The sequence below is a fragment of the Cornus florida genome, unplaced genomic scaffold, assembly GCF_030987335.1.
Source record: "Cornus florida cultivar Cherokee Brave unplaced genomic scaffold, ASM3098733v1 CherokeeBrave_3.0.0_Hap2_Chr03, whole genome shotgun sequence".
In the NCBI taxonomy this organism is placed as follows: Eukaryota; Viridiplantae; Streptophyta; class Magnoliopsida; order Cornales; family Cornaceae; genus Cornus; species Cornus florida.
This window is the reverse complement of record NW_026775573.1, coordinates 24,664,753-24,680,594: the sequence shown is the minus strand read 5'-3', so window position 1 is coordinate 24,680,594 and position 15,842 is coordinate 24,664,753. Positions and strand designations below refer to the sequence as shown.

The following is a 15,842-nucleotide window of genomic DNA, read 5'->3' as shown; positions in this document are numbered from 1 at the left end:
TTATCTTGATATAAATGTCACTGCAGCGGAAATTAAAGATGTGGTTATGTATTTTTAGTCCAGACAAAGCTCCGGGTCCTGATGGTTTCCCAGCTAGGTTCTTTCAAAAGTACTGGGAGATTGTGGGACAAGAGGTGGTGAATGGAGTTCTTCATTTTTTCCATACAAGTACCTTACCCAAAGGAGTCAACTCCACATTCCTTACACTTATACCTAAGAACAATCATGGAAACAAGATAGCTTATTATAGACCTATAGCCCTGTGTAACATCATCTACAAGATCATTTCCAAAATTTTGGCTAACAGGTTGAGTTATGTTCTTCCAAAGTTGATTGTTCCTGAGCAGTCGGCGTTTATTAAAAATAGGAGATTGCATGACAATTTTTGGTTGGTCTCTGATTGAGTTAAAGAATTTGGAAGAAGAAAGGTGATCCATCTGTCGCATTTAAGATAGACCTGAAAAAGGCTTATGACTCAGTGGATTGGGGTTTTTTACAAAAAGTTTTACTAAGTTTTGGTTTCAGTGAGAAGTAGATTAGCTAGATTATGGAGTGTACGTCCAAAGCTACCTTTTCTATATTATGTAATGGAACGCCTACAGGGTATTTTTCAGCTTCAAAAGGACTCAGACAATGTTATCCTTTGTCCCTACTTCTATTTGCTTTTGTCACTGAGTATTTCTCCTCTCTTATTGTTAAAGCAATTGAGGATGGTAAGATAAAGAAGTGTAAAGCTGTTACCAAGACAGGGTTGACTATTTCCCATGCTTTTTATGCAGATGGCCTGTTAATTGTGGTAAAGGCTGATGTGGGTACCATTAAAGGGGTTGAAGAAGTGTTACAGAAGTTCAAAGTGTCACGCCCCAAATTCCATCACTCAGGCCGCGAAGAAAAAAAAAATTAAAAAAAAAAATAATAATAATAATAATAGATAATAGATAATTAAATAAATAATTAATTAATTATATTCACTTGAGTAAATAAATAATTAATTGGAGAAAACCGGTGTCATTCACCACATAAATAATAATAATAATAATAGTTTCATAAAATAAATAATAGCATGATTAATTAACCATTTATATTAGACTATCCAAATGAAACCACATGTACACAACTTAAACAATAATTGTTCAATCCCACTATATAAGTCATGGCCACCATGGCCTCATTACAATCCATAAGGTGAGAAATAATGTTAAGGGATTACATGAGTAAAGATAAGAGAGGAAATTCCATAAGAACTTCAAAAGATAGATGGGTGAGTCCCTACGTCATTTCCCTCCTCCAAAAGAATATTACAAACATGTCATCAAATATAATATCCAAAATACATCATGTGTCAAAATACAAGTCCAAAAGTAAGCTACACAATGGATGTCACAATTATCACAAGTAGCTCAAAAATGTTGTCAAGATTCCAATCAAGCTAGGGATGAGAAACCTCCTCTTAGGCAATGCCATTTCCTGAAAAATATAAGAATCAACGGGGTGAGCAACGAATTGCTCCGTAGGAATGTCTCATGAGTATAAACTAGGTTTCTCAAAATTCTACAAACATTGCATTGTCATACAATACAAGGAACATGTTCCCTAACGTCTAGTCTCAAGGGGAACCTAAATAGGATCATCCTAGTCTAACATAAATAATATTAATTCATTCATCAAGACAAACATAAATAATATAGTGTAATGTACATAAATTCACAAGTTGCAATAACACATAAATGCCAACTTGAAAATAAAGTTGAAATCAATTAACGGGATAACTCGGAACACACCCACACTCCCGATCACATAGCCATGCTATGTGCCTAAATAAAAATAGTCATTTTCGGATTACTAGTCCGCCGGAAACTAACCGATTGGCCAATATAAAGTGGGGAAACTCATGTTTCACCCGCGAGCACCGAACCCCCGCATTCTCAAAGTAACAACTCCCGAGTATCTCCCAAAATCAACAAACAAGTCCACAAAATAATCCATATACCATGATATGCCCAAATTGCATTTCACATGCGCACATAAATTATACTAATCACACAATCCATGTCCTATGGTCCAAAATCACTATAATGGCATACTATTTGATGCAATGTCAACAAATTGGGTATTTTAAAGTCATTTAAATTCATGTTATCATTATATCAAATTTCAAGTGTGTAAAAGTTTAACATCATCATAGAAATATACATCTTCAAAATTAACCTTCACAAAATAACAAATACATGATAATTCCATGAATAAACACAACATGTAAGGCACTTTAATTACAAGAAATTGTACACATTAAGATTTAGCACTTTAATAAACATCCATAATATCAACAATGGGACAAATAACATATTAAACATGAAAATTGATATAAAAACTCAATAAAACATTATGGACATGCAATTAAATCATTATATAAGCTCTCTAATTAAACCCACACACACAAGTGTATGCATAACTCACACAATGGTCATAAAATTCCAAGAACTCCTAGGTTATAAGCATAATACACCCCTACCTCAAGCTAGGAGCAAACCCTAGCTACTCCAAAGGAAAAATGTGCTCCAAATCCGAAATTAATTGAGGGGTTTTGTTCCTCTCGTAGTCCCCGTCAATTTTCCTTCTATGCAAGCTCAAAATCTCAAAGGTTGGAGGTAAAATGGTGGAGAAATGGTTGAAGTAAAATGAAAAATAAAAGAATGGGAGAGAGAAGAGAGTGTGTCGGTGAAGTAGGAGAATGAGAGGATTTTTGACTTTTATTCCACTTTCTCTCTCTATACAAACACACATATACATATCACACACATTCCCATCCACACATATCTTACCCACTAATCAACCTAGGCCCCACAACATAAAAAAATGCAATTAAAAATAAATAAATAAATAAATAATAAAAAATAAAAATAAAAATAAGACTTGGTCATCACACAAAGCCATGGCTAGACTGCAGGTAATTAAATAAGGATAAAAGCTCTATCATATTTTCAAAAGTTGTTAAAGGAAGAAGAAGATTAGCTAGTATTCTTCAATTTCAAGTGGAATCCTTCCCTTTCAGGTATCTTGGCTTACCTCTTTCTTATAATTTACTGAAGAGTGGTGATTATAGAATGTTGTTAGATAAAGTGGATGCTAGATTGGGACACTGGAACACAATAAATCTTTCATTGGCTGGGAGAGTAGAGTTGATCAAGTCAGTTTTGTTTTCATATTTGTATCAATGGTTGTTTGGGTTCAAAATTCCTTGGGAAGTAAAGAATACGTTGGAAAGAAAGTTTAAGAAGTTTTTGTGGAGTGGCAAACAAGACATAAAGAAGATGTTTCAGTTAAAGTGGAGTAAAGTCACTTTACCAGCAAGGGAAGGAGGTCTTAATATAAGGAGAATCAAGGATATTGATTGTGCCGCAAAGATTAATTTGTGTTGGGACTTGGTTCAGAAAAAGGATAAACTTTAGATTGAATGGTTGCAAGTTGTTTATTTGAGTAAAACTAATTTCTTGTTGGTGATCCCAAAAGTAACTGACTCTGCAGTTTGGAAACATGTGTTGGGGGTGAGAGATCTGATTCTTGATAATATTATATTTCAGGTTAGGGATGGAAATAAGTTTAAGCTTCTTACAGACCCTTGGTGTAATGAAAAATCACTGATTCAATTGTATGGAGCTGCTAGATTTAGGGGGATTGATAGACAAACTTGTTTATCTTCTATTAATGATCATGGTATTTGGAGTTTCATGGATAATTTGGATTTCATTCATCATGATTTACAGCAAGTGATTATTCATGAGGGAACAGATCAGATCAAATGGAAACATGGTCAATTCAACTTGAAAGCAGCTTGGAATAGTTGCAGGTCTTCGGCTCAAAATGTAAAATGGGCAGGTCTAGTTTGGAAGAAATGCAGACCAAGAGTTACCCTCTGTGGTGATCATTTTACATAACAAAAACTTGTCATTTGTGAACTTACAGAAGAGAGATTTACAGTTAACCTCTGTTTGTCATAACTGTTTTGCTGGAGAAGACACAAATGATCATTTGTTTGCTTCATGTGGATTTGCCTCAAGTGTATGGAGAGGGATTTTTGATATTTTACGAATGCAGTGCCCAAGGTTTCTGTATTTTAATCAGGTGGTGGATAGGTTTTGTCAGCAGACTGCCAATAAATCAACTAAGTCCAGTATCTTAAGTGGACTATTTGCAATGTCAATATGGAAAATATGGTCTATCAGAAATGCAATGTTGCATAATGGGATCCAAGAACAATGTAATCAGGTTGTGCTGGCTATTATTTGGATGTAATTTCATATCTCAATATTAACCTTGCAGATTTGTTGATTGTTTTTGGAGTGGAGGTTGCCAACTGATAGATAATTTGCTGGGTTTGTGGTTTTGTTTATAGAATTGCAGTTTGTGATTTTATTTACAAAATTGTTTTGGGGTGGTTTTGTAAGGGAGCTATGTTGTAATGTCTTGTGTTTTCTTTATATATATATACATGTAATTATGGTATGTATATATATTTGTGTGTGTGGTGAGAATTTAAGACAAAAGAAAAAAATAAAATAAAAATAAAAAAGAGCAAAGAAAGGGAAAAAGGGTGGGACCCACGCCCCTTTTAAGTGGTTGTAAGACCACATTTGGCCTTGGTTTTTCCATCTGCTCTCTCTCTCTCTCCCGGCTTTGTCTCGCTGCTTCTCTTTTCTTTCTTTTTTTCTTCTACTCAAATTAAGCTTGATTAATCCCTCATCTCTTAGTCTTTTTAACAGCCATTTGTGGCTATTCAAAGCCCACGACGAGATCAACACGTTGATAGGAGCAATTCCTTGATATGTGCACTATAGGAGATTCGAAATTCTAGGTTTTGAGGTGAAGAAATTAGGGGTTTTGCATATAATTGAGGTAGGGGTCTCTAACTCACATTTTCTTGTTCCTTTGTGGGTTAATTTCTAGCAATTGTTATTAATTTGTCTAATTGATGGTAATTACCCTAGCATGATTTTTTTTTATGTGTAAAGTTAATTTCTAGTAATTATTATTAATTTGTCTAATTGATGGTAATTACCCTAGCATGATTGTTTTTTTGTAAAGTTCATGATTTTATATTTACATGTTGATTTGTATGAAAATCATGTTTAAATGTTGCTTTACTATGTCTATAAAGTTGTAAATTGTGCTAGAAATGATGTATGAATTCTTGTATGATTTTCTTTGAAATTTTAGCAAAGGATGACTAATTGTGTTATATGAAAATTTTCTTTTTTCCATAGTAATGTAGGTATGAGACATATATGCATGTCATGGGGCAAAAGAAAGGGTAAAGTGATTTGAAGTGGATAAGAATGGGTTTTTGGGAAAAATATTTTGAGAAAAAGATTTTGTGAAAAACCCGGCCGCCTGGGAGTTGCCTAGGGACCGTGGCGTTAGTGAGACTTAGAGGGGACTAGGAAAATCGTCCTAGTGTGGTTGAGTTACCTGGGCCTCAAATGATGCCATGGAGTTGCCATAGGTCAAGGACAGTGACCGATCCTGCTCTTGTGCAGCCATGGTGACGGATTCACTAACGGTTTGAAAATGATAATGGAAATGGTTTTAGAAAATGGGGAGTAGCATTGCATCACATGGCATATCATTGCATGGCATATTCATTTGTGGTATCGGATTAATGATGTGGCATGGTGGTTATATTTTTTCTCGATATGGTATGATCCCAATTTCTTTATTCCTATTCATGGTGTGAATTCACGAGGCCACAAGAGGTGTGTTTTAGGCACCACCTACTAAGCAATTTTGCTCACCCTATTATTTAACATTTTTCAGGAAACGGGAAAGAAGTGGCGGATGACGTACCACCACAGGCTTAATTTGGATTAGAAGATTATTTTGCTATTTTTGTATCTAAGTCCTATATTTTTTTAAAACCTTATTTTTTTATATTTAGTATAGAGATTTGTGAACTCTTGCTATTATAGTTATATTTATGGACTTTAATTATGATAATTTGGATTAAATGGTATGTGGATGTTCCACCATGAGATGAATCATGTTGAGGCATAATGAACAGGTGAATGGGATGCTGGATATATTATTTGTATTGTGTGTTGGGACAGGTTGGATAGGTCTTGAAAGACCATTGCAACTTTTTTTTATTTGAGCAGGTTGTGGTAGGCCCCTTTTTAGGGAAGGTCATGTCGAATTTTTTTTTATATAAATGGGATCAGCTTAGGGTCGTTACAAATTTGGTATCAGAGTCTTGGTTCGAAAACCATTAGGACAACGGGTAGAGGCCTACATAGAGGTTGCATGGGAAGTCATTCGCATAGTTTATGTGATTAATTGGTAAAATGTTTTGCTATGTGCAAAAGTATGCTTAACTGTTTACTTGTTTACATGCTTACGTGCTTATATGCTTATATTAATGTATTCATTGCCTAGTATTGCATGCTAAGTGTTAGTATAACATTCTTTTATGTTTAGTTGTTCACAGTTCATTTGTGGTATCGGATTAATGATGTGGCATGGTGGTTATATTTTTTCTCGACATGGTATGATCCCAATTTCTTTATTCCTATTCATGGTGTGAATTCAAGGGGCCACAAGAGGTGTGTTTTAGGCACCACCTACTGAGCAATTTTGCTCACCCTATTATTTAAAATTTTTCAGGAAACGGGAAAGAAGTGACGGATGACGTACCACCACAAGCTTAATTTGGATTAGAAGATTATTTTGCTATTTTTGTATCTAAGTCCCATATTTTTGTAAAACCTTATTTTGTCATATTTAGTATAGAGATTTGTGAACTCTTGCTATTATAGTTATATTCATGAACTTTAATTATGATAATTTGGATTAAATGGTATATGGATGTTCCACCATTAGATGAATCATGTTGAGGCATAATGAACTGATGAATGGGATGCTGGGATATATTATTTGTATTGTGTGTTGGGACAGATTGGATAGGTCTTGAAAGACCATTGCATCTTTTTTTTATTTGAGCAGGTTGTGGTAGGCCCCTTTTTAGGGGAGGTCATGTCGAATCTTTTTTTTTTTAAATGGGATCAGCTTAGGGTCATTACATATGTGTTGACAGATCAAATTTGATAGAAGTTGTTTTTAGTTTTTGAAATCCCATATGAAGGCTTGAAGATTGTGAATCTTTAGAGTTACCTGATGAGGTGGTTCTAGTTGGCATGAAGTTTCATGGAGTATGTTTTTCTGGAATTTAGTTATGTAGTGCTCTGTGTTGTTTTCAGTTGCTAGATTTTCTTAGCCTAAGGAGGATAATCTAGTTTTGGTGGAAAATGAGCTTGTTCACTTTTTGCTTTGTATTGGAGTTCATCCTCCTGTTGTAATTGTATTATCTTGAAAAATATTTATAAAAAAATAAAAATAAAAATAAAAAATAACCATTCAGGATACGGGCCTTTTCCTTTTAATGAATTGATTTACCAAAAAAAAAAACTATTAATACGGGCCTTTTCCTCGTAAAAAATAGACCTTTTGTTACAATAGAAGCAGAAGTGATGTAAATTATGCAAGAATCAAAGTCGATTTGCTTTATAAAAATACGATATCAATGAACTTATAAAAAACAGTTTCACGGGATGCACCTCAAAAACCTTGTCCGATTAAGCACCACCATAAGACCTATTTGAAGCCTCATTAAATGAAGTATCATAAGTAAAAAAAATTGTAATTTATGGAACCCGTTACATTATCATATTATCTTGGGACAACGGTAATAAATTAAATTGACAAGCATGAAAGAATAAATTTGAATATAAAAACAATCACTTTATGCAAAATAATTACAGATACAAATTCTAAATTTTATCTCAACACTCCCTCCCACTTCCCGTTAATTAGCATTTCTTCCCAGCCGCTAGTGATACATTTACTAAGTAAATGTCCAATAATTTAATGATGAAGATGGTGATGCTGAGATAATGTTGGGACCAATTGACATGGTGTGTGATCGATAACGATGAATAATTCTTCTAATCCGGGACAGATGTCTTAATCAACAGCCATGCATACACATATAGTAGCATAGAAAACAAAATCCTTGGTTGAAGTATGGTTCTTCATAACCACAAGAATTTCTGAACTCATGTATACATACATACATATATATAAAGCATGTTTCTTCATAACCACGAAAAGAATTTCTACATACACACACACACACATACATAACATATTCTAACAACTGAGCTCTCCAACCAAAACAAGAGAAGTTTCTCTCAATATGGCTAGTAGGTGTGGAGGATAAATGGTTGTCTACCACTCAAAATTCCACAACACTAGAATAAAATACCCACAAATAGCAATTTGACACATGGCTAATAGGTCTTGGAACAATAATTCATTATATATACCTCTTAAATAAACAATTATGTGGAAATGAGTGTCCTTAACATTATTTCAGAAATACCCATACAAACGTTCAATCAGCAATATGTACCACTTACTTAAGGTGCATAGGCAGCAACAATAGGACTTCTCACCATACGAGTCCCGTTAACATCATTCCAGCTTAAATACCCATAATTCACTAGGGAATCACTCTGTGGATTAGCATCTTCAACAGTCACTTTTATCGTTATACTGAACTCGGCTTTGCTGTACTTTCCAGCAAAGGATACCACCAGGGGCTGCACAACCACTTCCATCCCTGACGGAACCTTCACCACTGCACGATAAGTAGAGGAACTATCTACAACATTTGTTAATGCCCGGTTAAAGGTGTAACTCATAGTGTTGGTGTCGTTGAGGATAACAATTAAAGATGGATAATTAAGGTCAAGACTGGCTTGATCACAGCTGAAATTCGACCTTTTGGTGATGATCTTAATCTGTTTGCTCGTGTAGTTCATTCCACACAAGTAATTGATATAATCCTGAACCTCTATATCATAAACAAGACCAGGATCCATGGCCTTTTCAGGGTTAATATGTCCTGCCCCATAATCAAGTGGAGTCCCAGCAACTCCAGTGGTCATGTCAATGACGGGGCCATTGGCGTTATCAATCACATAAGCGGTAGTCATCATGGCTGATCGGATGGCAGCTGGGCTCCAGTCCTTGTGGAGCGTTTTTAGAAGCGCCGCTACACCAACTGCATGGGGAGAAGCCATAGAAGTGCCAGAGAGGAGTTTAAAATCGCTAAGCAAATAGTCATCTCCTATAGGTGCAGCTCCTCTATTGGGTACCCATGCAGCTAAAATATCAACCCCAGGAGCTAAAATATCAGGCTTTAGTATCCATGGAGACATGCGATCTGGCCCTCGTGATGAGAACCACGCCACAATAGGGGCAGGCTTGGTACCCAACACTGTTATCTTGAACTTGATGCTAACAGTTGCATTCTCCGTCTTGATTAGGTAGTCTTTGATCAAATCTCCGTGTTTTTGGGTTACTGCCACATATGGCAAATTGAAATCGCGTGGCCGAAGAAAGTTTTGGAAGGCAGTACTAAAGATTGCACCAGCAGCTCCTGACCTTTCTATTTCAAACATATTGACTGCTGCACTTTCATTGATGAAGTCACAAAATACAAACTTCCCTGCAACATCTTTTGGGTCAAGAGCATAGTCTTCGCAGAGTTCTTTGCTTCTATTCCCTTGGCCAAAGTATATTGGATCACGAGACACTAACAAGTCTAATGGGTAGACAGATTTTCCACTAACAGTGAGGACCTCATCACCAAGCGTCACCTTAGCTGCATAATCGCGATCGATTGTCCCAGCACCAACAGTTGTGATCCAAGGAGCTCCATTGAGTATAGTGAAACCATCAGGACCACTGTTGCCAGCTGAACAAACAACAAAAATCCCTTTCTCCATGGCTGCAAAAGCTCCCACTGCAATAGTGTTTTCATCAAAAGGCGTCTCTCTGAATCCCAATGATAATGACATGAGATCTACTCCATCAGCTATGGCTTGGTCCATGCCGGCTAAAGTGTCAGTGGCAAAAGACTTGAAGGTGCTGTTGAGGAATCCAACCTTGTACATGGCAAGCCGGGCTTTTGGTGCAACCCCAGTTGCTGTTCCTTCTGCATAACCAAAGTAATTGGCACCTTGTACTGGGCTCCCCGCAGCAGTTGACGATGTGTGAGTCCCATGTCCTAAGAAGTCCCTCGGAGAGTCGTAGTCATCAGTTCTTGATATGTTTAGCCCTTGTTGCTTCATCCCTTTACTGAAAGAGCGAGCTCCAATGAGTTTTTTTGTTACAATAAGAAGAGTTGAATTTAACTCCCGACTCACATGTCCCGCGCCATCTCTCTGGCACCGGGGTCATGCCAACATCTCTGAAACTCTCACTTTCTGGCCAGATGCCACTGTCGATTATACCAATAATCATGTCATCACCAAAATTGGCTTGAGTCCACAAGCCAGCACTCTTTTTCAGGCCAAGAAACTCTGGTGTATGTGTAGTGTGAAGCTTTCCAGAGGTCTCAGGCAAGGTTGTTAAAATCGGGATTCTAGGCAGAATCGTTTTGGGCTCCGTAGAATCGGAATCGTAGAATCGGATCGTGAATCGTAAGATTCTACCAAATTGTGAAAAACAATTGAAACGAACTTCTTAAACAATAAGATCTGTAAAATATAACAAAAATGAGGTCAAAACACACAATATTACATATCCATGAGTTCACAAATCTCAAATCCTAACAATATTTCAAAGTCCGAATATAAATAAAAGAGAATTTAACTCAAAATAACATGAATTTACAAATCTCAAATCTTAACCCATCCATCTCCAAAGTTAGAAAATAAAATTACATATCAAAAGTAAACCTTTTTTTTTTTTTTTTTTTTTTTAACTCTATGCAAATTTTTTTTTTCGAAAACTAAAGAAATAAAAAGACCTTTTTGTCTACCAATCCAAGTGTTACGGTGTATGTGACTTTATTAGTCACAAGTATGAAATTAATCAAGAGTTAGCACAACAAAATATGAACCACGCGTTAACTTGATCTCATTATATTATCAGTTTAGACTACAAGATTATACATTGGCTGGCATATTCGGCAAGTCTTTTAAGCTTTTAAATTACTTTTAATTTTTAATATATATGATAAGCCTTCAAAAAAAATTAGTCAAATGAAACCAAAATTTGCCTAAACCTGTTAGTCACGAGTATGCATCCTTGAGATATAATTGATCATTTTAATTTTTTATAATTAAACACAAAAATATATTATGAAACATCAACATGCATGGTAAAAATAATTGATATATATACATATATATATTTCTTTTTCTGCCACTAATGAAAAATAATTTATATTTTATAGAATAAATATTTAACTTTGTATACTACACTTGGGCCAGGCCTCTTTTATTTTGTAGCCCAGAAGAAACCAACCAAAAAATAAAAGAAAGCCCAAAAATAAAGGCCCAAACAACCAATTTCGTAGAATCGGTAGAATCGTGTAGAATCGTACGATTCTACCTCCGATTCTACGATTCTACCCCCGATTCTACCGATTCTACCCCCGATTCTACTAATTGAACGATTCTGCTGCGATTTGACTCGATTTTGAGTTCTGAGTCGTAGAATCGTGCGATTCTACGACTCAGAATCGCGATTTTAACAACCATGGTCTCAGGGTATGTGGCAATATGGCCAGGCATCTTCTCTAACTGATCTAGTTGAGACCGAGATAGCACTGCACTGAAGCCATCCAACACATGGTTGAAGGTGTAGAGATGGGTTGGGAAAACGCCATGATCGGACGATGACAAGGATGAAAGCATCGACATGTACCAATTATCATGATCTGAGTGTTGGGAAACGTGCTAGTTTTAAAAACTTTTCGAGGGATTTTAATTCATAGATCTTGATTCATTACATAGAGACAAGTTTTATGCAAAAATAAAACATGATGTATCATTCAATTAAAAGATTGAATACTTACATCAAGGTTTGAGTAAACCTTAGATCTCTCCTCTAAAGTGAATGTTCTCACTCATTGTACATCCCTTTTGTTAGACACCTTTTCCAAGGATCTCCATCTTCTTGGTAATGGTCTTGCCTTTAGGAATCACTCATAAGCCTCCATGAATGACCTTGGAAAATTAGGCTTGTGGGAGCCTCCATTAGATGAGAACACTAACCCTAATTTTCTAGAGAGAAAAAATGTATTCCTTTTTCCTTCTCATAAAATTCACACCCTAAAATATACATAAACCATGTATATATATAGGCAACATAAAGATAAGGAAAATGAAACTATAAATCTTTCTCAATCTCTAATTCACATATCTCAAATCTAATATGATTCCAATATCAAGTTGGGCTATGAGTGAGAATCCTTTGGGCTTATTATTTTTATTGGCTACAATGAATTAATAATTGACCCGGTCCATGGACCCAATTAAATTAATTCATAAATTAATTTCTACTCCACTAAAAGAAATTAATTGAACTCCAATTAAATAATAAATAACCTTTAAGTCAATATTGCACTTTGACCCCTCTATGCATAATTAGTTATCGGATAAATAATGCCATCAATCCGACTACTTAATTAATATATTTATTTTGGTACCTTTGATTATTTCTGGCTTGATCACAATAAAACATTTGTTTGACAAAAAATAATAATTTAAATAAATAAATATATAATAAATCATTTTGTCAAAAAACATACGAAGGCCTTCGAATTTACTTTGTGATCAACCATAATCCATACAAAATAAATACAAGTAGCAATGATACAAATATTGAAAATATAACCCTCTAACTATTAATTACATAACTACCCAAAGTGTCGGTTTAAGGATCCCAAAGAATCCGCCAAACAAATCAAAGTAATTATTAATTAACAAAAAAGTCTATACTTTTCTCATGCTTAAGAGTCAAATGCCATGACGGTAATAGGGAGCAATTGCATACGACGGCTCTCGCAATATATCTCAACCTAACGCGGATCCAGTTCAAGTCTTAATTAATTATGAGTCCATCCATAATTACTGACTATGAACAATTTATGATTACTATTTATATATCATGCATTGATTGCCATCACATACATATATATAAATATCTCTTATAATCAAATGGACACTATCAATTCTATAATGAATCAAAATATAATACATTGAATTCACCAATTGTATAAAACATAAATATTTCAGAAACGTCAGGAACATATGTCACTTAATCCAAACAGGAATTTGCTATACCAGGGCATATAAATCCCAACAGCTCCCACTTGCCCTCATAGCCAATTCAAATTGCACCTAACTCCAATGTTATCCAGATGATGATCAAAATTATTGATCAATGACACCTTTGATAATGGATCAACAAAGTTGTGTTCCAATGCAATGTTCTACCTGCAAATACATTTTCTTGCCGGACAATATCATGTAGAACATGATACTTCCTCTCAATGTATCTTGTTCCTCTATAGAACCTTGGGTCATTGGTTTGGACTACTTCTACACTATTATCACAACATAGCTCAATAGGCAGGCTAGTATACTCCACAACCTCTAAATCAATGAGATCAAACCAATAGACTTCTTTTGCCGCCTTTAAGGCTGCAATATATTCCACCTGTAGGTTTGAGTCAACAGTTGAAATCTGCTTAACAATCTATCAACTGATTTCCCTTTTATTAAGTGAACATACACTAAGTCATGAACCTCATAGTATCTACTTCTGATTAAAAATCAGAATTAGCATACCTGACTAGGACCATATCATCACATCCATAAATGAGTATGATATTATTGGTTCTCCTTAGGTACTTAGTGATATTTTTCACAACAGACCAGTTATCAAGTCCAAAATTGGACTGATATCTACTGACTATCCCTACTATGTAGCGGATGTCCTGTTTGGTATAGACTATGGCATATATGAGACTCCCATATGCCAAAGCATATAGTTCCAGTCTCATTTGCTCAATCTTCTCTGCTAGTCTTGGAAAACTACTTACTAGAGAGAGCAATCCATATTAATAAAGCAAGAACTCATTCTTTGAGTTATACATACCAAACCTGGTCAAAACTTTATCAATGTAGGATTATTAAGATAAGCCTATTTTCCTTTTAACCCGATCTTGCAAAAGCTTGATCCTAAGAATATAGCTTACATCTTGAAAAATCCTTCATTTAAAAGTAATTGAACAACTACCTTATTATTGATGACAAAACTTCCACGTCATTATAAATGAGTAGGATGTCATCAATATATAGAATTAAGAAAAAATAATGACATTCCCTTATATACTCATGATTTATTCACTAAGAAATCTTCTGGTATCTTTTTGTAGATTAACTTGCCTTCCATAGGAATCACCCTATTAGAAAGTTCTACAAGATCCGAGAATTTATTAGAATACATAGATTCCTACTCTAATTTCATAGTAACTCGCCAAATTGATCTGTATTCATATCGGTTCACGCTTCCGTGTAGCTTACTGAATCCAACTCATGTTTAACAGGGATGTCCATAATGGCCTCACCTAAAAACATAATTCTATCGGATTGGATGATAATCCTCCCACTACATCAATGTACTGATGCAAGAATCTGTGTACTAGATAATGCTGACGCATCAATAGGAAATTCATATATTATTCTCAATCTCTATAATAAGTGTGTTCATATGTGGTACATCTGGTACTCATACCATATTCTCTAACACTATGCTACTAGGTATGTGATTCATAATATGATTCTCCTATAGATAAACAGTGAGTGTAAACAATCAACTTTTATCATTGAGATCATAAAATAATCCGTCCTAATGACTTTTAGAGTAGCTATCAAATCAAGCATGCTTATGATCTGCTTCTAACTTACTTGTCCATATCAAGCACACATGTGCAAGACTACTCCATATGTGCATGTGATTCAAACTAAGATTTAGTCAAAAACATATCTCAAACAGTATCCTTGAGACAGACTAAGATGGAATGCAGTTCATAATGTGCATCGATATCATTAACACTAAACTCTTAAATGAAAGAGATAATGTAGCATAACTGTTCATAGATCTAACCATGTTAAACGGAAATTTTGTTATTCCTATTTGACACCTCAATCCATTGAGCGTTAATTGCAGAAAACTGGTACACAACACCCTCATTGACCATATAGTCTTTGCACTATCCCAAGAAATACTCATATCCTCGATCAGATCGAAGTGTCTTGATAAGTTTACCTAATCTGTGCTCCACATCAGTCTTGACCTTATCAGAATATACCAAGAGTTTAAGACTTGTGTTGCATCAGATAAACTTATCCAAAACGTGAGTAATCTTGCTTGGATGTTCATAAGACCACACATGTTAGTGTGTACCGACTCCAATTGTCCTTTATGTCTATTTCATCTGGCTGATTAAGCCCTTAGAGTTATCTATCCTTCAAAACAGGGTTCACAAGTTTGGTTTAGGCTCCTCTGCCTCACTAGGTAATTAACCTTCTTTGACCAATCTTTGAATCTCATTTTGACTGATTACAACCCAAAAATAGACACTAAAAATACAATGAGTCAGGAATAACAATTTTTCTCTTAACATTCAATCTAGAAGATGCAACATTAGTTTCTACATCCTGCAAATCTTAAGAGTTTGTGATTATAGTATATTAACCATCTTTCAATGCACCAGAAGCAATCGCATATCTATTCAATTTTATAAAACCAGTTTTACAAAATAACAACACAGTTTTTATAAACCACAAGTGAAATAAGAATTAGATAGCGTCTAACTTCTGTGTATAAAGATAGTTCTCTAATACTAATATCCCCATACTCTCTAATTTCAGATGTAATACTCCCACTGACTTAGCTACAACCTTGTCATCGGGTCAAGTACAAATATATTC

General features: G+C 35.1%; 2 long non-coding RNA genes and 1 pseudogene across 2 annotated transcripts; 1 reads left to right on the top strand and 2 right to left on the bottom strand.

Annotated features, from left to right (window-relative positions):
* Window positions 1-1,110: 1,110 nt before the first annotated feature.
* LOC132299979 (uncharacterized) lies at window positions 1,111-2,737 on the bottom strand. The gene is made up of 2 exons (XR_009480247.1): window positions 2,513-2,737; window positions 1,111-1,467 (listed from the first exon to the last, which is right to left on the bottom strand). It is a non-coding gene; the product is annotated as an uncharacterized LOC132299979 (long non-coding RNA).
* Window positions 2,738-4,238: 1,501 nt separating this feature from the next.
* LOC132299980 (uncharacterized) lies at window positions 4,239-7,714 on the top strand. The gene is made up of 3 exons (XR_009480248.1): window positions 4,239-4,893; window positions 5,812-6,536; window positions 6,655-7,714. It is a non-coding gene; the product is annotated as an uncharacterized LOC132299980 (long non-coding RNA).
* Window positions 7,715-8,123: 409 nt separating this feature from the next.
* Window positions 8,124-11,762, bottom strand: LOC132301294 (subtilisin-like protease SBT1.7; annotated as a pseudogene).
* Between the last annotated feature and the right edge of the window lie 4,080 nt (window positions 11,763-15,842).